The 23,114-nt window shown below is 38.8% G+C and overlaps 7 non-coding genes across 7 annotated transcripts; all 7 read left to right on the top strand.

Annotated features, from left to right (window-relative positions):
• The first annotated feature begins 9,347 nt into the window (after nucleotides 1–9,347).
• On the top strand, nucleotides 9,348–9,419 carry TRNAP-UGG (transfer RNA proline (anticodon UGG)). The gene has a single exon. It is a non-coding gene; the product is annotated as a tRNA-Pro (tRNA).
• A 2,762-nt stretch (nucleotides 9,420–12,181) lies between these two features.
• On the top strand, nucleotides 12,182–12,253 carry TRNAP-UGG (transfer RNA proline (anticodon UGG)). Its single transcript has one exon. It is a non-coding gene; the product is annotated as a tRNA-Pro (tRNA).
• A 1,633-nt stretch (nucleotides 12,254–13,886) lies between these two features.
• TRNAP-AGG (transfer RNA proline (anticodon AGG)) lies at nucleotides 13,887–13,958 on the top strand. The gene has a single exon. It is a non-coding gene; the product is annotated as a tRNA-Pro (tRNA).
• A 4,850-nt stretch (nucleotides 13,959–18,808) lies between these two features.
• On the top strand, nucleotides 18,809–18,880 carry TRNAP-UGG (transfer RNA proline (anticodon UGG)). Its single transcript has one exon. It is a non-coding gene; the product is annotated as a tRNA-Pro (tRNA).
• A 1,134-nt stretch (nucleotides 18,881–20,014) lies between these two features.
• Nucleotides 20,015–20,086, top strand: TRNAP-UGG (transfer RNA proline (anticodon UGG)). Its single transcript has one exon. It is a non-coding gene; the product is annotated as a tRNA-Pro (tRNA).
• Nucleotides 20,087–20,495: 409 nt separating this feature from the next.
• TRNAP-UGG (transfer RNA proline (anticodon UGG)) lies at nucleotides 20,496–20,567 on the top strand. The gene has a single exon. It is a non-coding gene; the product is annotated as a tRNA-Pro (tRNA).
• A 402-nt stretch (nucleotides 20,568–20,969) lies between these two features.
• Nucleotides 20,970–21,041, top strand: TRNAP-AGG (transfer RNA proline (anticodon AGG)). The gene has a single exon. It is a non-coding gene; the product is annotated as a tRNA-Pro (tRNA).
• The last annotated feature ends 2,073 nt before the right edge of the window (nucleotides 21,042–23,114 follow it).

Raw genomic sequence — 23,114 nt, 5'->3', positions numbered from 1 at the left:
ACACACACACACACCTGCCCACACACACACCTGCCCATACACACACCAGCTTACAAGCATACATTTATACACTGCTCTTACACACACCTCCCCATAAACACACACTGACCTTACACATACCAGCTTGCAAACACACACACATATATACATATATACACATACACTGCCCTTATACACCTTTCTCTCCATCTTAACTTTATCATCTTTCATCCTGTTGTGGGAGCGCAAGGTCTGACATTTCAGATCTCTGCTTTAGTGCCCCCTAATTATTACGCGCCGGCTATTGAGGCAGAGCGCGGAGGAAGAACGTTATATCCCACCACCCAGCATCATTTGCGCCGCGTAGTGATAATGAAGCACAGAAACAAGGTTTAAAGTGACAGACCTCACTCTCCCTAATGCTGGGCTGGTTAGAGGCAGATTGTGATGTCCCCAACCAGTCCTGCTCATCGGGCGCCCTCAAAGCAGGGCTGCTTGGGAGATATCACAATCTGCAGCTGCGTTGACACGGCCCTGAAGACCTACTGTTTTAGGGGCTTCATGTGGATCACATTGCTGTCAGCAATGTGATTCACCACGGGTGCCCCAGAACGCAGGGTACTTAAACAACTGCCCAGTATACCCGTGTTTAGATGGGGTTCCAAATTCGGTGGGGGGGGCAAAAGGGGGGCAAGGAATAACCTTGGGGACGACGCCTATGATGCAAAGACTTGTATTGTTGTCCCATTCACTTGAGTAGCTAAGATACAGTTATAGTCCCATTAAATCTGTGTGCGTGTAATATGTTATATGATCTAGTGTTTCAGTGCTGATGTGGCACCTCTTCGTCCATCTGTGCAGACTAATTTTTCTAGTTGTGAGTTAGACTAGAGGGATTGTTTTTGTGCTGACTTTAAGAGGTTGTGAGTTTAAAACTTTAAAAATAAATTTAAGTGCAAGTGTCATTGTACTTGCAGTACAACATGTACCGGTAAAAAAAAAGGTAAGCTGTTTTTGCAAACGATTTGTATCTGTGCTACGTAAAACGAAAACTTAGGTTTGTGTACAGGTAAGTGAAATAGTTCTGTTTTTATTGAACCTTGGTTTAGTAAACAAAGGTAATGTAAAAGTACATTAGAACACGCTCAAACAAAGAAGCTGTTTTTTTTTTAATATTGGAGAAAAGGCACTCTGGATTGAGAGAAAATTTGATTTGGGTCTAAAATAGTAAAAGATGTAAAAAAAATTAGCTGGCAAATATGGCATAAGATGAGAATAGTTTGAATGTTATTGTAACAAGGTCAACCCCTTGACCCCTTTTGTCTGGACATTACACCACACAAGTTGGAACATGCCGGTATATTGAGTCCGGTTGCTTTGCTAGGCCTGTGCTGTATGTGAAGCAGCTTAGCAGTCCCTCAGGACACCATGCTCCCATATATTTTGGAAAGCAGATAACCAAGATTATTTCATCATGAGTATTGGGGCATTTGTCATGTGGCCATCAATCATTGCCAAAGTTAGCGGTTGAAATAATGCCTGCGTTTTTTTCATCAACGCTTCTGCTTAGGATTTTTTACACATGCTATGAAATGAGATATCCCGCCAAAGTTGCTCAGTTGCATCTCCAGATTATGGAAATACCCCTACATGCATAAGTTATTTTATGCATATTTTATGTTTTCTATTTTTAATTTGTAGGGCAAAAATGTATATGGCAGGGAAGTCCAGACAGATTTATTCAGCTGTATCTTCTGGTTATGGAAATACCTAGACCTGTTTTATGTATCTATTTATATATTTATAGCACATTTTGCAGAGGAGCAGACATGAAATCATATGTCATACTTATTTTTTGTTTCCAATTAATTAAGATATATATATATATATATATATATATATATATATATACAGACATATCAAAGTAGCTAAAACTCCCTGTATCCTCAAGTGTAAAATAGTTTGTGTCCTTAATGGGTTACATATATTTAATATCAGTTAATATTGAATATGTTTGATTTCATTAATAATGAAAACTATTTTGTACATTTTTACAAGCAATTGTATTGATCAGGTTTTTTTTATTGTGTGATTTCTGATTGATTTATTTTACTTTAACGTGTATTCATTTTCTCCCTAAGCTGTTTTTCTTTTGTAGAATCCATATATTTGTGTGCTTCTATAAAAAAAAGGCATTATCTCACAATCATAATAGGCCAATTAATGGAAGCCAGTTGGACATATGAAAGAATTATTTTTCAAAATAAAAGTTATAAAATGCCATTAAATTTGAATTGATTTCAGATTTACTTGGGTAGCTGTGATACATTTATAAACCTTCTAAACCTGTGCGTGTGCCTAGAGTGTAATAAGATCCTGTGTTTCAGTGCTGATGTGGCATTTCTTCACTTGTATGTTTTATGTGCATAGCTGTTTCTGACATAGACTAGAGTATTTGTTTTTTGTCTTTGCTTGTGGCTTGTGGTCTAAAACCTTTGCTAGGCATTCAGGTTTCTGAATACTAACACACTTGTAGTAGACACTGTGACTTTCGTGAAAAACAAAAATCTGTGCTTTAAAGTAATTATTAAACATTAAAATTACATTGAAATCATGGTTTGTTTAGAGCATTTTCATTTTTAAACAGAGGTCCTTTGAAAAACTGAAAATTTATAACAACACACATTACAAAAAGCTAAGTTTTTAAAATATTGTAGGGAATTAACCTTAGATTGAGAGGAAAAATGAATTTCTATTTAAAATAGAAGAGTGTTGAAAGTAAATGGTTTGAATGAGCAATAAATAACAAAAAGAGAGAAGTGGAGATTTTTTGAAACTTAAAATTTTTGGTAAAGGGGGTGATCGGATGTTTAAACAAAACAGCACATGGTAAGTAGAAAAATCTTTTTAGAGTTACAGACCATGAAAAAAACTTTTTTAAATTTAGTTAAACACACTTTATGTGGAGATGTGAACTTTTTATGTTCACTTGAGTAGCTGTGATACAGTTATAAACATTTTATATCTGTGTGTGGAGCTTGTAAGTCACTTAGGTTTCTGAATACGAATATACTTGTAATAGGCTCCATAACATGGAACCTTGTTGGATGCAGTTAAAACATAAATTCTGTGCCTTCAAGTAGAAGGAAAGATTGTGGTTTGTATAATTAAAATGGCAATAGAATTCTGCTTTAAATTTTTTTTTTATATATTTTTCATTAGAGAAGTACCGTATTTGCTCGATTATAAGACGAGGTTTTTTTTCTAAATGTCCGCTGGGGCCATGCTGCTTACCGGGCTTTGGTCGCGAGCAGCAGGAGAACAGGAAGCTAGAAGAGTGTCACATAACTCTGCCTCCCCCCTCCTTCCTCTGGGGGCGGGGCCAGAGAAGTTGCTCGCGCAGCCGGGACCCTGTAGTAGATCTGCAGTTCAGGTAAGGGAGTGGGGGAGGGTTTTTGTGATTAATGTGTGAAGTATGTGTGATTAATGGAATTAATGAGTATTTAAATGTTTGTGAATGAGTGAATGAGTGTGTGTGTGATAGCATGGATGTGTAAGGGGGGTGGTGGTGGTAGCATGGCATAGGGAGGCTGTACTCAGACTCCTATCATCCCCAGGTTCCAGCATGTACTAGCTGCCTTGGCTTGATAGGAGTGTGATTGCTGTTAGGCACATCATGGGGCAGAGTGGCAAATATGGGGTATAAGGCATTTCTGGGGGCAGAGTGGCAACCCTGGGGGCAGATGTGCATAACTGGGGGGGCAGGTTGGCAAATAAAAGGAAATAAAAAAATATATATTTTTCTCAATCATAGCTTTTATTAAATATGAAAATTAGTGTACAAGAATTAACATTTACTGGTAAAACTTTTTTTCCTATAGGGTAGTCTTATATTCAGGCTTTTTGTTTTTTCCCTAAATTAATATTTAGATTTTGGGGGGTCGTCTTATAATCAGGGTCGTCTTATAATTGAGCAAATACGGTATATAAACATATAAATACATAGATATACAAACATGAGAAGAAATTCTATTAAAGTGCTCAGCAGATAGGTGCGGAGATAATTACCTCCACACCTTCTCCAACACAAAAACAGAACTGCAAACAGAGAGAGAGAGAGAGAGAGAGAGAGAAGAGGAATCAACAAATAAATAAACAAAAATAAAGAAAAAAAATCACAATCGTGTCTGATGTCACCTGGGCGGTGGGAAGGGGTTCAGTTCCATTCACAGTCCCAGATCTTAACTGCATAGGACACAAGGTCTGTATATTATCATGATAAGTCAAGGTCCTATGTTAGATATTGTTGTCCCAAATTTCCTCATATAGATCAGACCTATTGAAGTTACTATATATAGCCTTTTCCATCATATACTGGTAGTTTATTTGTATTTTTATCTCATTCCATAATGGGATGTCTATAGCTCTCCAATGTCTTGCAAGACATATGTTAATGAAAATATTTTACATTAATTGTTACTAGTAAAACTTTTTTCATCAAAATATGTATTATCAGTAATGTTTTTTTTATATAATTAAAAAATCTAGATGAAATATAAAGAGCTAGGGTGTCAGTTCTAAGGGGGCGTGGAGTATCTCACTAATATTTTCAACTATCGTATTTTTCAAAGGTGTAAATTTACTGTATTTCCACCAAATGTGTTTTTGGGAGCCACTCTCAGATTTACATCTCCATGTATTAGTCATAGAGACCTGAAATTTTGATAGTTTGAGACCAATATTTGTCAGCTGCCTGTGGTGAGCAGGGCTAGTCTCAGTTATTATCTTATCTCTAATGCTAATTCTTAGATAATTAAAATGTTCCTTTTCTAAACCATCATTATTTTCACATATCTGCCAGAAGGATTTTATTGAAAAGCCAGAAGAAAAGAATCCTCCAATACTGTGCATTCCCGCTTCTTTCCATTTAGTCATGTTTAGGTTAACGATATACAGTATATATATATATATATATATATATATATATATATATATATATATATATATTTATACATACTCAAGACGTCAATAAGAGCATTTAGGGAAAGCTGTTCCTTTTTTTAGAGCCCTCGCATTAAAGAAAATATCTTCCACAATGCTATTTTTGATTCCCAATTTTTTGAACATTTAAGTGTCTATCCAATATAGTCAAGTGGGAGTTATGTCTAAGCAAGCCTGTTTCTCGTATTAGGACCAAATATTTAGTGGGTTTTTGTATTTCCCTGCCATCAGATGCAAGAACATAATTGAGTCATGTATTTGAAAATGACATACATCTGTCAATTAAGTTTCTTGTTAGGTTGGCCACAGAAATGTAACCCTTTTTTGCCCCCCATCCATATTTTAAGACGAGAGTATGGAAATCTCCAAGAATAGATTTAGGAACTCTTACTGGAATGGTTCTCATTGAAAATTCATTTTTCGGATAGGATTTTGTAGGTGTGTGTTTTGGTGTCGGTGTGGCAGAGCCTGTCCTGGTGTGTGTGTGTCTGGGTGTCGGTGTGGCAGAGTCTGTCCTGGTGTGTGTGCTTGGGTGTTGGTGTGACAGAGCCTGTCCTGGTGTGTGTGTGTCTGGGTGTCGGTGTGGCAGAGTCTGTCCTGGTGTGTGTGCTTGGGTGTTGGTGTGACAGAGCCTGTCCTGGTGTGTGTGGCTGGGTGTCGGTGTGGCAGAACCTGTCCTGGTGTGTATTTGATTGTCTGTTTCCTAGCACTTTACTTACTGCAGGAATAAATAGAACTATTTAATTTTTACTTATCCAGAGATAAAATGCCCTCCTGAATTTGTAGTCACTTCAGAGGACAAACGTAAAGGTTTTCTGTTATTTACTCTATTTCAATCTACATATTTTATTAAAAAGGATTAGTGGCACTAAATTGTGGCTTTAGGTGTCCCATGTCTGATGACTTTTTTTAGTGTACTGATTACTCCCAGTCCCATCACATAAGATTCTATCTTGTATTATCGGCCGAGCACTGATGTCATCTTTATGCAGTATACATCGATGCAGAGGAGTTAAGTTTCTGCTATTTTATTTATTTTCATTAAATGGCCACCAAAATCCTCAGCACCAGGCCCATCACGGGCTCTCAATCTGGTCCTGCCTCCAGTGTGCTTCAGCCATCTTAAATCCATCTTGTACCCACAGTGTGTTCCAGCCTTGTGCAGTTTTATTTGGCTGAACTTGTTTTAAATGGCTTGTGGACTGACTTTGTTTTACTGTGTAAGTAATTTAATATTGATAAGATGACATACAAAAGTTGAAAAAACTTTTCTACTGCTTTTATCATTATCGCTAAATTAAAAAAGGGAGACTAAACATGGAACTTGACATTTTAGCCTTCATGGATTAGTCTCTCTCTCTACACTTATTTTTATTAATCATATATAAAATTTTATAAATTTCTATAATTCATTATAGATCCTTCTAATATAATAAATACTTTTATTATTTTTATCTGGTAATTTTATTTTATATATGTTATATATAATAATTAATAAATATTTTTAAAGTGATTTTGATCTGATAATTCCATAAAAACATTTTTATATTTTTCATATACATGAACTGATATTTAATTTATCAATAATAATATAATATTTTAATACATATTAATATGAATTCAATATGAATTAATATTTTACACATATTTAAAAATTCTTTTTTTATATATAACAATTAATAAAATTTAATCATTATTTTTATTTATAATTTATTTGAATACACAGTATATATCTTTATGTTTTTAGTGGAGATATTCATTTTATGGATTTCAAAACCTAACCCCTCGATATTTATATAATCATTTCTATGGATCTCTAGATTCCAATATTAATATGTTGAGATACATACCGTATTGGCTCGGATATAGGCCGCCCCCGTATATAGGCCGCACCCTAAAAGTTTGGTGCTTTTTTAAAGAAAAAGTTTTTTTCTTTAAAAAGCACCAAAAAAAAAAAAAACATTCTGCCACTCTGTCCCCCCCGAGATATGCTACCACTGTCCTCCCCCCCGAGATATGCTGCCACTGTCCTCCTCCCCCCGAGATATGCTGCCACTGTCCTCCCTCCCCGAGATATACTGCCACTGTCCTCCCTCCCCGAGATATACTGCCACTGTCCTCCTCCCCCCGAGATATGCTACCACTGCCCCCCCCCCGACTTACCGGAGCAGACTCCCGGGTGCCTTGCGGGGCCGGCGGGGGGCATCTACGCAATACGCGTATACAACCGGAAGTTGTATACGCGTATTGCGTAGATGTCCCCCGCCGGCGCCCCGCAAGACACCCGGGAGTCTGCTCCGGTAAGTCTTGGGGGCAGAGGTAAAACGCATCGCCCGGACGGTCACCGGCTGCGGCGATGCGGGTAAACAACCCGGAGCCTGTTTACCCGCATCGCTGCAGCCGGTGACCGTCCAGACGATGCGCTTAGACAACCTCCCGTGCCGGCACCCCCCCCGTGGAAAGTGGTGGCAGGGGAGGCTGTCTGAGGACATCCGAGAGTAGGATGCAGGTCCCCTGCACCGTTGCGGGGGATCTGTATCCTAACCCCGCTGCCTGCCCGGGGCGTCGGGCACTAGACCCCGAATATAGGCCGCACCCCCACTTTAAAGTCTTAAAGTGGGGGAAAAAAGTGCGGCCTATATTCGAGCCAATACGGTATATAGTTGTCCACTTAAAAGGTAGAGTTAATCTATATCCTTAGAATTCTTATCTCTCCCTATATCTACTAATACCCAGTGGGTTTATTCACTACACTTTATACATTTCAGACACCAAATGGCATCATCACCATACTTATCAATATCTAATAAGCTATCACAAGTCACTACTATAGACACCAAATGTTTTTTCCTTTTTATTCAACTTTTATTAGAATAGATAGAGATCTTACACATATCACACTTTATTACATGCATTAAAACGTGTACTGTACAAACAGACATCTATATAGGTACCTAGTGAAAAAGGATACACATCGATTTATACAAAATTTAATCATTTTGTCGAATAAATAGACACCTTTAATATTGTCACTTATTTATTTCACTGTTTTCACATTTTTAAGCTTCACCATATATAATTTTTTTTTTGGTGGATGGGTTTCTTCCCTCACGTCTTTTCTCCGTTGTCCTGTCGTCTAATTCCGTTGATATGGACGCCATAAGCGCCCTTACTTACCTGTTGAATTGATTCTAACCGTATTTTTTTTTTTTTTTACTCCACCCTTGAGAGGATCGTATTACTTTAAATCGAGCCGCTCACTCGGGATTTCGAACCGCCTATGTTTTCAAATCTTTATTTACATGGAAGACGGAAAGACACACTGCAGTAGAAGGGAAAACGGAGGACAAAGAACACTCGTAACAGTGCGTGATGACGCACAAAAAACGAAAAATAATAACAAATGAATATATACGGAGGACGGGGGATACACGGCAACAGAAGGGAAAACGAAGGACGTAGAATACCCGCGACAATGCATAATGACGCACAAAAGACGGAAAAACAATAACAAACGTGAATAGACGGCGTGATGACGAAAACGGACAACGTGAGATGACGTATATGTGGAAGTAACTGTATAAAAAACACAGCAACGAGATAAGATCATTTATTTCATGGATCATACTTCTACTGATGAAGCCAAGTCGGCGAAACACGTTTAGAAGTACATCTTTTGGACTACTCTACATCCATTAACCGGTGGACTCTTCACTGACACTCTTCAAGCACTTTATGTGCACGAACTAAATGTGAGTGCATTTTCTGCTGGCTATTTTTATATCCTCTCGGATACTACACTATTTTAAGTTTATTTTTAGAATCTACAAAGAATATTAAAGAAGTTTGCGTTCAACATAGATGGGTCTGAATCATCCATTTCTTTTGTGAGTGCAATATCAACTTCACACACACCATTAGCTTTACACTCTACACTATTGGTTTTATTGTTTTTTTTCTTCCTTATATGTATCTGCGCCCCATTATTGTTTGGTTCGTTTGAATTTTCACACCCTGAGGAGGAATGTTCGTTTTTTAGGTTGCTGCAGTCTCATCAAGGAAGTATTATATCACTTGTTTATTATATATACCTCACGTGATTTTAGGTTTATTCACGTCTTTCGCTAAATTAACCCTGTATTAATATGCATTATAAAGCGAAAAGGCCATATTTTCTCTCAGTGAAAAATGAGTGCAGCCCACGCGCACATACGTTTCTGAAGTGGATCACTGCAGGAAAAACTTGGACACCCCTGCCTTAAAGGGTTAAAAAGCACATGGAATGTGGAAGGCTCTTTTTAATTTTATAGAGCATAGTATCAATCAGTTATGTATCTATCTCAATGTTGCAGGAGCATCATTTGTCTGGCTCGTTGGTCTAGGGGTATGATTCTCGCTTTGGGTGCGAGAGGTCCCGGGTTCAAATCCCGGACGAGCCCATCTTTTAAGTATATGTGTTTGTGTAAGAAAATGTACATAGCAGAAATGCTTAGTTTAATCCCACATATTTAGGCATAATCTCAGGAATTAAAATAGAATTACAAAACTTGTTACACAAAAGGAAAACATAAATTAACATTAAGCATAACAAGGGAAGAATCTCATCCACCTTTTATGTGTTTTAATTCCACAAGTAACAGACACAGATACATAAGTGACAATGTTTTTAAGCAAAATATTGTCATCTCCTTAACAAGGAACAGGCCAAGACAAATACCTGGGGATTCTCCATATCTGTGGTGTTTAGATTCAAATTACCAAGCCTCTGAGGCAACACGGACATTTTTCCTATATAATGGACTATTGATGTAGTGGAAAGTGATCAAATTATGCTAGAGAGAAGGTATTTTCCACCTCTTAATTTGTATGCCCCTTGCAACCATGAGCATGAACTCACTCAGAGCAAAACATAAGCAATTGCGAAATTAACGTTACATTTTGTATTTATTTAAGTGATCTCTTTTGGTTAAGATAAAGTGTAGTGTGAGTGAGTGAGGGAAACATTTTGTCCTCTTCCCTTAAGGTCAGAGAGCTAATGGAGACAGCAATATTCTAGAAGCACAAGGATGATTTTCATAGGGTTCACAACAGTGTTTTAGTTAGTAAGAGCACCAAGATCACACTATGCTGGGCCATTGGCAATGGCATGCCCTTTTTAATTTTTATATACCTCTCTGTCCTGGAATATAGGCTTCTGGCTGCTGGGAGGAAATATTTTTTATACCAGTCATAGGCTTGGCCTGGTATGCAACTAATGGTTTTTATGTACATGCTATTTTTTGTACATGTATGGATAAGGCCCCTGGGAATTAGCATAGCTTGATGTACAGGGCACATGTATGAGTGTGGCTGAGTACGTCTTGATTGGTGGGTGGATGTTGGGGGACGTATGTCCCAAGGGGATATAGGAGTAAACTTAGGGTGACCTGTATAGCGGGCTAGCAGGCACTTCTCACTGTATCCTGACTGCCACCATCTGTTGGGGTGCCAATGGGAGATATCATGTTTTTACCTCCAGTGTTTTAGCACATTCCTGGAATGACTAGTGAAGAGGGAGTCTTGATTGTCCTCCAACCTGTACATCCCGGATGACTTCCTCTGAATTGGCCCACAGGACTCCACTAAATGTTCCTGTTTACTAGCCATGGTGCAGGATGTCATGCAGAGGTTTGGGGTTCTCCTGGGGTTCAAGACCATTCATGCTCAATTTTAATTTTATATACTTCACTGCCCTATAATGCGCTGTGAAAAATCATTTATAGTGGAATATATGACATTTATAGTGGAATACTCCCAAACAGTTGGATTGTTGGTCTAGGGTATTTTATTACCTCAGTTGAACCATTATTTTCTTGAATGTTGCTGAGTTTTTACATATAATTTCAACAACCTGTAAAAAAACATAATTATTTATTTTAACATGCACCAAATTTCACTAATGGGTGGGAAATACACTCCCAAGTTACAGTTCTGTCATGGTTCAAATTAGTATAGACATCCTTTGTAGGCTAGCTTGAATAACATGTAAGGACCTGCCATGTGTTTAAATATTCTTACCAAGTCTTGCTGGAATTATAGATTATATTAATTATGATTTAATTTTTATATTTAGTTAAGTGTACAATTTACAGAGATATGTATTCTTTTTACATTCACCTGAATGAATCTGTGCTGTGTGCTTAGAGTGTAATTTGAGCCAGTGTTTCAGTGCTGATGTGGCATTTCTTGACTCAGCTGTGCACGTGGAAGCATTGATGGTGACTTAGACTAGAGGGAATGTTCTTGCGCTGTGTTCAGGAGATTGTGGGTTCAAAACCTCTGTGAGGCATTTAGGTTTCTGGATATAATTGTAGTAGACTCTATAACATAGAAACTTGTCAGATGCAGAAGTGAAAGATGAAAGTAAAACCTGTGTTTCCATATGATTTGAATGAGCGTTCTAACAAAGAAAAACACTTTTATTTAGTTTAGGGTGGTCATTCGTAAAAAAAGTGAAAATTACTAATAAAACTGTAAATAAACCAACGTTATTTTTAATTTAGGAAGGAAGGAACCTTGAGTTGAGAGGAAAAATCGATTTGCATTTAAAACAGTAGAGTTGGAAAGGCAGTTTGAATGAGAAATAGATAACATTAAAAGAGAGAAGTAGAAATGTTTGGGGAGCATGACATAAAAAATGCACAAGTGATCCCCCAACGTTATCTCAAGACATACTACGCTGGGAAAAAAATGTATAATGATAAAATAAAAAAATATTTTTTAAGCAAAAGTCCTCTTTATGTATGTAGGGTATGAAAGTAATCAGGAGATGATGTCGAACATAAATTGGGTCATTGTTCAGCTGTGGCACTTACAGAAAATTTAAGGTTTCAAAAAGTTTTTTTCCTATTTTAATATAGTTTTTTAAAAATCTATTTTCACTAGTATTTATTATGTTTTATGTATTTCTATGGTTTAAAAAGAAGGCCCTACGTCTCCTAAACATAATTATATTTGTGTGGGTCTATGAAATATTAAAGAAGGGAACAAAGGTTTAACAAACAAATTGTAAAAATGACAAAAAAATTAGTCCTTAGGTTATAAAAATCCTTGGACTTGAAGGATTTTAAAAATCATATGGAAAATGGAAGGCCCTTATTTAAAAGTATTGAGCATCGTTTCAATAGTTTCTATCTACATATAGACGCACTTGCAACTGTGTGGCTCGTTGGTCTAGGGGTATGATTCTCGCTTTGGGTGCGAGAGGTCCCGGGTTCAAATCCCGGACGAGCCCTTATTTTTAAGTATACGTGTCAGCGTATAAAATGCACATTGCACAAATGCTTAATTTAATCCATGTCAATATATATTTAGGCATAATCAGTGGGGCTGTGAATTTAAACAGAATTACAAAACTCGATACACAAAAGGAAAAGATAAATTAACATAGAAAGTGGCAGCAGATAAGAACTATTTGGCCCATCTAGTCTGCCCAACCTCTGAATACTTTCCTTAGCCCCTGGCCTTATCTAATATCTAGCTTAGCCTTATGCCCATCCCATGCTTACTTAAACACCTTTACTGTATTAACACCTATCACTTCTGCTAAGGCCATTCCATGCATCCACTACACTTTCCATAAAGTAATATTTTCTGATGTTCCTTTAAAACCTTTGCCCCTCTAGTTTAAGACAATGCCCTCTTGTTGTGGTAGTATTTCTTCTTTTAAATAAACTCTCTTCCTTTATCATGTTGACTCCATTTTAAGTATTTAAATGTTTCTATCATATCCCCCATCTCATGTATTTCTTCCAGGCTATATATGTTAAGATCCTTTAACCTTTCCTGGTAAGTTGTATCTTAGAATACAAGAACCATTAGTAGCCCTTCTCTGAACGTTCTCCAACATATCTATATCCTTTTGGAGATATGGTCTCCGTACAAGCGACTCTATTGGTCGCTCATACAGACCTTTAACTCCTGGAGTAGGGAGTTAAAGGATCTGAGGTATGCTTGGAGCACAAGAATGTTTTTTTTATAAGATGCACAACAATGTATGGGTTGGTAAGAGCCACCATCCTGGGCCATTCATACCATTTTTTTAAATATACCTCACTGCTCTAGACTATAGGCTTATGGCTGGTGGGCTTGATCATGGGCATGTTTTTCTACATGTTTATGGACATGTTATTTTTTGTGTACACGTGGCTATGACAAGGCTTAGTAAAGATATTATTTAATTACATAATGGTGCAATAAATGTACTGCAAAAACGACTACATTTAAGTGAATGTTCCCCTGATATTGTATATTGTAAATTCCTTTATTGGGACTTTATCTTGGTCTGTGGAATGTGGAGAATAAATGAAATGTCCTTCTGCTTTGATCTAATATCTTTTTTTCTGCCAATATACAGCATTAAAAGGAAAAATGGAGGGTAGGTGAATTAAATAGCAAAGAAGTTTTTTTAAAAAAATTTAAGACTGAAGCATTGGAACAGAAGGAATTTAATCCTAAAATTTGTGATTTGTGAAAACTATAAATTGCAAATGAAGGGATTTAATAGGTTTTTTTTGTAATATTAGCTTTAACCCTCCCTCAGAAGCTGGAGAGCTCTGGTGAGGCTGTCCTCTAAAGTTCTCAGGTATGAGTATATTTATAGAATGAAATGTGATGGCTAGAATGAAATGTGAAGGCTTGTGTGTGTGCGTTATCATGGATGTGAACTTGTATGTGTGTGGTCATGGATGTGAACTCGTGTTTTTTAAGATATTAGCTTTTAACCCTCCCTCAGAAGCTGGAGAGCTCTGATGAGGTTATCCTCTAAAGTTCTCAGGTATGTGTATATGTATAGAATGAAATGTAAAGAAGCTATAATACTTCAATATATGACATTCATTTAAACGTCTGAAAGCATACACACAGCTGGCTCGTTGGTCTAGGGGTATGATTCTCGCTTAGGGTGCGAGAGGTCCCGGGTTCAAATCCCGGACGAGCCCGTATTTCTTTGCGGTATTTTGTTATCTCGGTTAACCCTTTATTCTATCGAACATGCTATTTTGTTCAAATATAAATCCAACAAGTAAAAAAAAAATCCTTATTTCTTTTAACATCCTCCAAAGGCTATGCCACCAAGTTGAAATATGTAAAGTATAATGCTTCCTGTGGCATCACTGAATAGAAAAGATACATCAGGGCTCCTAAGACATGCAACATATAAAAAAACAAACATATTACAAAGGAAAATGTACCTCAAAACTGGCATGACTGGATGGATAGACACAGAATATCCATAATTAGTTGTTCACTCAGATTCCCAGACGTTAGTGATGGCAGACACCCGATAAACAAACATGGCAAGGCTGTGGATACCTCATTTACTCCTGTTTGAAAAGTCCACACAACCAAATATAGGGCTTACTGTGCAATTTGGGCTCTAAACTGCTACAACATCATTGGTGTCTCTATTCAGCAAACATTTAACCACTAATAACTGTCAAATCATTCTTCTAAAGATGTCCAGTGGTATCATGTTTGGTAAACCAGTGGTTCCATTTATATGAATCTTGTGCAGTAAGTTTTGAACCAAGTCCTACAATTACATAGGACTCAAGTTATTCTCTGCCACTCTGCAAGCATTAGGATGCCAAATATACTCTGTAAAATTGCCCTCTCATATTATATTAGCAATATTCATGGAGATTAATGAATTGCTGCTCACCACATTTGATTTATCACCCAAGGTATGTACACATTTTTCAGAAATAGTTTTGCGTACTCCAATATACTGTATATATAGTCACTATTTATATGACACATAGCACAGGAAAGCAAAAGCAGGCAAAATAGGAAAGCAAAATAAAATGGACAGAGATGAGCACAAATGTTGTAGTGGATCACTGAAGCAGGATTGGGCTCTCGTTGCAAACATTATTAACCTGAAGGATGGCCAAGAATTATTAAAGACCAGGAATCCGTGTGTGGTACAAGGATGAAAGCAAAGAGTGGTCACAATGTCCAATGGTCAAGGGCAGGTTGAGGCTGGCGGCAAAAAAATTGTGGTCAGTGAAAAGTCCAGAGGTTAAAAACTGAAGACAGGCAGAAACAAAGCATTTAATACATTGTTGATTGCAAGGGTGTACCTAGAGTATTTGGCACCCAGGGCAGATCCTATATGTGATACCCCCCACTAGGCACTACCACTGTGTATCGCCCCCAGCCAGCACTACGTGTATTTATGCCCCAGCCTGCCCCTCCCTTTAGTATTGATGTATGGGGATGTATATCTGACTAGTTGGTTCCCTTTCATGAGTCTATACATTCCCCCATACTGGACTGGTCATCAATATGTAAAAATTATATGTGTACTGGAAAACATGGCCGATGTGGTCACCCTAATGCCCCCACACCCTTGTGTATTGCCCCTAGCCAGCCCCATATTGTATATTTATCCCCCCTTTAGTATTTATGTGATTTATGTGATGCCCCCAGCAAGCACCCCCTTGTGAATTAATGCCCCCACACCCTTGCGTATTACCCCCTCCCCTTTAGAATCATGTCAGCCCTGGCATCCACAGGATTGCATCCACAGGATCTGCCCAACACCCAGATTGGAAGCATAAGACTTGCCATATTTGCCCCCAAACAGCCTGCCTGCGGCATACTAGCCTCAAACAGCCTCTATATGGCACCCTAGCCTCAAATAGCCTCTCTGTGCCATGCTCCCCCTCCACTTATACATCTATGCTAACACACACATATGCATTCATTTACTCATTCACAAACATTCATTCACTCATCTATATACTCATTTACAGATCCTCATTCACTCATTCACAGATACTCATTTATTCACAGATACTCATTCCCTCATTCATAGATATTCATTCCCTCAATCATGCGTACTCGTTCATACACCCTCCCCCACCCCCTTACCTGAACTGCAGAGCTCTTGGGGACGGTCGCAGACTTATGCTGAGGTTGTTACTGTCACGAACTGGGTCCATGCTGATGACTGAAAGGACCCAGCGCGCCCAAAGATTGTGTGCAGGAGTCACAGTGCAGTAGTGGAGTTGGACAGGGCCTGGTTGCAGGGCGACCACCCTCACCCAGATGTTGAGCACCTAGGGTTGTGCAGCCACATACCAGCACCCTGACATAGCAGCAGATATAGTCCAAAAGGAAACAAAGTGATATCCTGCAGGAACCCTGGAGCAAGCATGAAACATATCACTGGAATCACGTGCAGGATGCTGCAGGCTGGGAGTATGGAAGCTAAGCAAAGGATATAGCAGAAACATAACAAGCAAGGGACAGGAAGACCAGGCACGAAACATAACCAGACAAGATATATATAAAACAGGGCACAACAGGGAACAAGACAGGACACCCCTCTACAGGGATACAAGACAGGACACCCTGCTGCCAGGGATACAAGACAGGTTACATCAGACTCTATTTAGAGGTTCATTTTGTTGTAAAATGCCTCCAAACTGATTCCCTGCCAAACAATGTAAGCAATATACTGTATTTGCTCGATTATAAGACGACCCCCCAAATCTTAATATTAATTTAGGAAAAAAAGAAAAAGCCTGAATATAAGACAACCCTATAGGAAAAATGTTTTACCAGTAAATGTTAATTCATCTAAACTATTTTTTTTAATAAAAGCTATGATTGAGAAAAATATTTTGGTTTTATTTCCTTCTATTTTCCAACCTGCCCCCCCAGTTATGCACATCTTCCCCAGAAATGACTTATACCACCCATATGCCACTGTGCCCCATGATATGCCTTTTAACCCTCTAAATGCCACTGTGCCCCATGATATGCCTTTTAACCCTATGCCACTCTGGCACTTAGAGGGTTAAAAGGCATATTATGGGGAAGAGTGGCCTATAGGGAGGTTTAAGGCATTTCAGGAGGCAGAGTGGCGTATAGAGGGTTAAAAAGGCATTTCTGGAGGCAGAGTGGCATTAAGGGGGTTAAAAGGCATTTCACAGAGAAATGCCTTATGCCCCCTCTGCCTTAGACTAAATGCCTTATGCCCCCCATTTAACACTCCTGAAGCTGCGGGGGATCTGGATCTTAGTCGTCTCATAGTCAGACTTTGAGGTCTGATTATAAGACGACCCCGATTATAAGACGAGGGGTATTTTTCAGAGCATTTGCTCTGAAAAAAACCTTGTCTTATAATCGGGCAAATACGGTACATATATTTATGTTTATAAATATATCTTTTGGGGAATCAACATATGTGTGTGATTCTGTAACAAAAAGTCATATCACACAAGTATAAAGGGGCAGCTTTGATATATGGAAGAACTGTTTGACATATGGAAGAACTGTTTTTAAAAATAAATGCAATGAAATACTATGGCAGAAAAAATATCCATAATTTAAAAACATGTACTGGAATTATAGATTATATTTATTCTGATATAATTTTAGTATTTAGTTAAGTGTACAATTTACAGAGCTATGTCTTCTTTTACGTTCACTTGAATAGCTGTTATACAGTTATAAACCTTTTTTATCAGTGCTGTGTGCTGTGTAATTTGATCCAGTGTTTCAGTGCTGATGTGGCATTTCTTGACTCATCTGTGCAAACTGCATGTTTGTGATTTAGACTGGAGGGAGTGTTCTTGCGCTGTGTTTAAGAGCTTGTGGGTTTAAAACCTCTGTGAGGCATTTAGGTTTCTGGATATAATTGTAGTAGACTCTGTAACATAGAAACTTGTCAGATGCAGAAGTGAAAAAAACCGTGCTTCCAAATGACTTTTATGAGTGTTCTAAGAAAGAAGCATTGTAATTCTAGGATTGGTTTCTTGAACACTTTCATTTAGTTTGAAAAAGTGAAAATTAGTAATAAAACACTGTAAGCAAAGCTACATTTTTATGTAGAAAGAAACCTTGAATTTAGAGGAAAAACTGATTTGCATTTAAAATAGAAGAGCTGTAAAAGCATGAATGAGGAATAGATAACATTAAAAGAGAGAAGTAGAAATGTTTTGGAAACACGATACCATTTTTAGTAAAGAGGATGATCACGTTTAACCCTTTCAGTCCCCTCAAGACGTTACGGTACATCCTTAAAACCTGTGGCAAGATGCCTTTTACTACGTACTGGTATATCCTGACTTTGTTGCAGGGTATTGACATGCTCGACTTTTTCCTTGTTGGCAGATGCCAGCATCGTTGACTTTCCTCTGACTGATTGTGTGTAATGGCAGTGGTACAATGTCATTCAAGAACTGCTTGATTCCGTTACTGAGCATTCACTTTCGGTAGGTGTCACTGCTAACATCCAGGACAGGAGAGCCTCAGCTGCGCTCTCTTATTGCTCCCTCTGATTTCTGATTACATACATTGAAATTGGCAATGCAGGGCTATGGAGCCCTGCTTTCTGATCACTGTGGAATCAGCACAGACATATCAGGAGGAGGAGAGGAAGAAAAATAGTTTCTCCTCCCAAAAAATTGGGGAAAATGAAAAATAAAATATGAATAAAATAGATTAGGAGCCCAGTAACGTCACCATCACATCACTGGCATCAACAATACATAAGCGATCTCGAGTCATACTGCACTGGGCACAGTGCAAAAAAATAGATTTTTTTAAGACAATATGTAAAGCATGGATGTGACCCTTTTGAACAAAAAAATATGTATGTAGGGTATGAATGTAATCAGGAGATGTCACCAAACATAAAATGGGTCATTGTTCAGCTGTGTTCAGCTGTGGCACTTACACAAGAAAGATTTCTTTTTTTTCTGTTTTAGTATAAATTTTTTAGTATGGAAAAGGAGGTATAACAAACATATTGTACAAATGACATGAACTGTTGTGTGGCTCGTTGGTCTAGGGGTATGATTCTCGCTTTGGGTGCGAGAGGTCCCGGGTTCAAATCCCGGACGAGCCCTTAATTTTAAATATGTGTGTGTCAGTGTTTAAAATGTTCATAGCACAAATGCTTACTTTAATCCATGTAAACATATACTTAGACATAATCAGTGGGGCTGTGAATTGAAACAGAATTACTAAACTCGATACACAAAAGGAAAAGATAACTGAACATAGAAAGTGACTTTCCTTAGGCTGCATAGAGCATACCGTATTTGCTCGTCTTATAATCGAGCCAATACAGTAGTTTCAATGAGTTATGTTTCTCTTTAAATATAGGAGCATGAAATGTCATGTGACGCGTTGGTCTAGGGGTATTACATAACATTTATTTATAAAGCGCTGGCAGATTCCGCAGCGCTGTTACAGTCAGAAGAACAATTTAGATACACATACAATAACATATGCAATAACAAACTGGTGCAAAGGAGAAGAGGGTCCTGCTCTTACATAGTTACATAGTTATATAGGCTGAAAAAAGACATGCATCCATCAAGTTCAGCCTTTCCTATATCTGTTAATTTGTTGCTGTTAATCCAAAAGAAGGCAAAATACCCCAGTTTGGCTCTTTCCAATTTTGCACTAACCAGGGAAAAAAATCCTTCTTGACCCTAAAATGGCAAATTTCTCCTTGGATCAATAAGCTGTTTCCCCATAATTAAAGATTATATCCCTGAATATTATGTTTTTACAAGTATTCATCCAGTTGCTGTTTAAACGTCTGTACAGACTCCGATAAAACTACCTCTGCAGACAGAGAATTCCACATCCTTATTGTCCTACTGTAAAAAAAACCTTTCCTCCCAGTCTAAACGCATGACCTCGTGTCCTATGCACAGTCCTGTTTATGAAGAGATTTCCACACAATGGTTTGTATTGGCCCCAAAGCAGGAGAGGTAGTGTCTGAGGATGTCAACCATGTTGATGGAGATATGTGGACTGTAGAGGGGTTGTCAATGGGTGCAGAGGCTGTAGTAATTGTAAGATTTGTGGGAAAAGGACATAGTAACATGCTTTATGCAATGGTACCTGGTGTGTCGTTTATTGTTTCACTCCAGTGTAACTCTGAACTATACACTTATGAGGAGGCCACTTGGGGAGAGGCCACAGCAGCTACAGTTCCAAGCAAGTACATGATCTTGAGCTGCCATGTGGCTCGTTGGTCTAGGGGTATGATTCTCGCTTTGGGTGCGAGAGGTCCCGGGTTCAAATCCCGGACGAGCCCTTAATTTTAAGTATCTGTGTGTCAGTGTTTAAAATGTACATAGAACAAATGCTTACTTTAATCCATGTAAACATATACTTAAGCATAATCAGTGGGCCTGTGAATTAAAACAGAATTGCTAAACTCGATACACAAAAGTAAAAGATAAATGAACATAGGCTTTACAAAAGCTTTTCTAGAATTTAAGACTCGAGCTTTGCAGTTGAATGGATTTAATCTTAAAATGTGTGATAGAAAACTATATATATAGAGAGCTCTAAATTGCAACTGAAGATATGTAATAGTTGTTTGTGATAATAGCTTTTAACCCTCCCTCAGAAGCTGGTGACCTCTGGTAAAGCTATCCTCTAAAGTTCTCAGGTACGAGTATATGTATAGAATGAAATGTGTAGAAAACACATGCTCAGCTGGCTCGTTGGTCTAGGGGTATGATTCTCGCTTTGGGTGCGAGAGGTCCCGGGTTCAAATCCCGGACGAGCCCTTAATTTTAAGTATCTGCATGTCAGTGTTTAAAATGTACATAGAACTAATACTTACTTTAATCCATGTAAACATATACTTAGGCATAATCAGTGGGGCCGTGAATTAAAACACAATTACCAAACTCGATACACAAAAGGAAAAGATAAATAAACATAGGCTTTACAAAAGCATTTCTAGAATTTACGACTCAAGCTTGCAACTGAAGGGAATTAATCCTAAAATATGTGATAGAAAACTATATATAGAGAGCTCTAAATTGCAATTGAAGAGATTTAATAGTTGTGATAATAGCTTTTAACCCAACCTCAGAAGCTGGTGAGCTCTGGTAAAGCTATCCTCTAAGGTTCTCAGGTACGAGTATATGTATAGAATGAAACATGCAGCTGACACATGATCAGCTGGCTTGTTGGTCTAGGGGTATGATTCTCGCTTAGGGTGCGAGAGGTCCCGGGTTCAAATCCCGGACGAGCCCTCTCTATTTTTTTTTTCTTTGCAGTATTTTGTTACCTCAGTTAAACATTTATTCTATTGAATCTGCTAATTTGTTTATATAAAATTTCAACAACAATAAAAATCATAATTATTTATTTTAACATGCTCCAAAGGCTATGCCAAGAAGTTTAAACTTGTAAATTGTAATACTTAGTTCAGGGCTCGACAAATCCCAGGCGCCAGGTGGTCATGGCGACAGAGAATTTTGTCCTGGTGCCTAGATTTTGTCAGCCTCTTACATCCAGAAAAAAAATGTGGATGTAAGAGGCTGAGTCACCACACGGGGGCGCTGCTGCTGCTGTCTGCCCAGGAGTCTGGGCAGACAGCACAGCCACTCAGAGCCCGAGCCTGAGATCACTCCCACGGAGTGAGCCTGTAGGCTGAAAACGCGGTTGCTGCAAAACCAGCAATCGTGTTTTCAGCTGCCACAGGCAGCTTCAGGGAAGGAGGTTGCGTGTTGATTGGGTCTCCACAGACCTGACCCAACACCCCCCAGCTGCCTGATCGCTCCATGAGAGCGACAGTGCAGCATTAACCCCTTCAATACCGCGATCGCGGCATTTAGGGGTGAATTCCTGTTTTGTACTGGGCTCTGCTGCTGGTGGTCTGCCTGGAAGCCCAGGCACACCAGCAACAGCAAAAACGAGCCCCCACAAGCCCTTTGATGGCTTCTGTAGGCATGGAAGCCTACAGCAGTCATCAGAGACTTCCCCTGCAATGGCTGGTCTATAGACCAGCAATTGAGTCCCAGCTGCCAGAGGCAGCTTCAGGGACAGGGGAGAGGGTTCTTTGGTCTCCCCTGCTGCCTGATCGCTCCATGAGAGCGACAGTGCAGCATTAACCCCTTCAATGCCACAATTGTGTATGACACATTCGTGGCATTGCAGGGGTTAACATTTGTCCCCACAAGCTTGTGGGGACTAAATATCAGTCAATGCTGTGCTCCAATGGAACATCAGCATCGAAAGAGTTAAAAAAACACAAACAAACAAAAAAAAAACAGCACTGACCTGAAAGCCCAGGGTGCTTCCAGGTCAAATGCTGTGAGTTTAGTAAGTGGGCTGATGATGATCAGATCACTCCTGACCAACTGTTAGTTTTAAAAAAATCCTGGCTCCTAACTTTTTTACCTGGCGCCTAGATTCACAACAAATTTGTCAAGCCCTGACTTAGTTAATCTTCAGTGTACATAATGTTACCTGTTCAAATATGGGTCCACTGAAGGTGACAGGGATAAAATACAGGTTTGTGCGGTGTTGGGGAGTAGATATAAAGGACATAGAGTTCCAGTGCTGCAACCTTACCATGAAGTCTAAAATCTGGCTTCAGTGTCTTTAGTGACATGTATAAGCTGGAAATCCAGCCAACAATGGATCATAATAGAGACCCTATGTTTATGTTTGTGGTATGGAAAGTTTTAAATGGTGATCCAGAGGACGCTGTATGGTGACGGGAAGCAGCTTAGTTAGCTGGATAATACAGGGGAACTGTGAGGCCAGATTGGCCCCTATACCAACTTCAACGTAGCATTAGTTCAGAGAAAACGAAACTTGATCATGAAGAACCTATACGAATATTCGCCAAAATGAACTGGAACAGGCGACAATTCGGAGAATACGAGGATTGTTTTCCCGAAGACAAACACGAAGGCTTTGCCGGTGAATAAGTCTAGTTTTTACTGACATTATAAGACATCCGCAATACATTTTTTTTAGAGCAGTGGACATAAACGCCCATCTATTAATTTGGGCCTGCAGGTCCGCAGGTGGGCTTCACTTGAAGTCCTATTTCTTTAGACTGGTGTTTAGGCATCTCAATAAAGTTGTTTTGGATAGTAAGTGTGTTTTTTATTTGCTTTAGAAGTTTATGTTGGCAGGGATTGCAACAGCAAACTTAATGTGCGGCCATCTTGCTAAGGCACAGGCCACACCCCTTTTGTGGCAAAAGTTTTCTGTACTTATCCTCTGCTGTTTTTATTTGGGGAATCCATATCTGTGATGGAACCCTCCATCACTGGGGCCACTGGAGAGGCCTGACTGCCAGCCTCCTCCCT

This window comes from Spea bombifrons, chromosome 2, assembly GCF_027358695.1.
Source record: "Spea bombifrons isolate aSpeBom1 chromosome 2, aSpeBom1.2.pri, whole genome shotgun sequence".
In the NCBI taxonomy this organism is placed as follows: domain Eukaryota; kingdom Metazoa; phylum Chordata; class Amphibia; order Anura; family Pelobatidae; genus Spea; species Spea bombifrons.
Note: the sequence above shows the minus strand (reverse complement) of the source record. Positions and strands in the feature narration are given on the sequence as shown.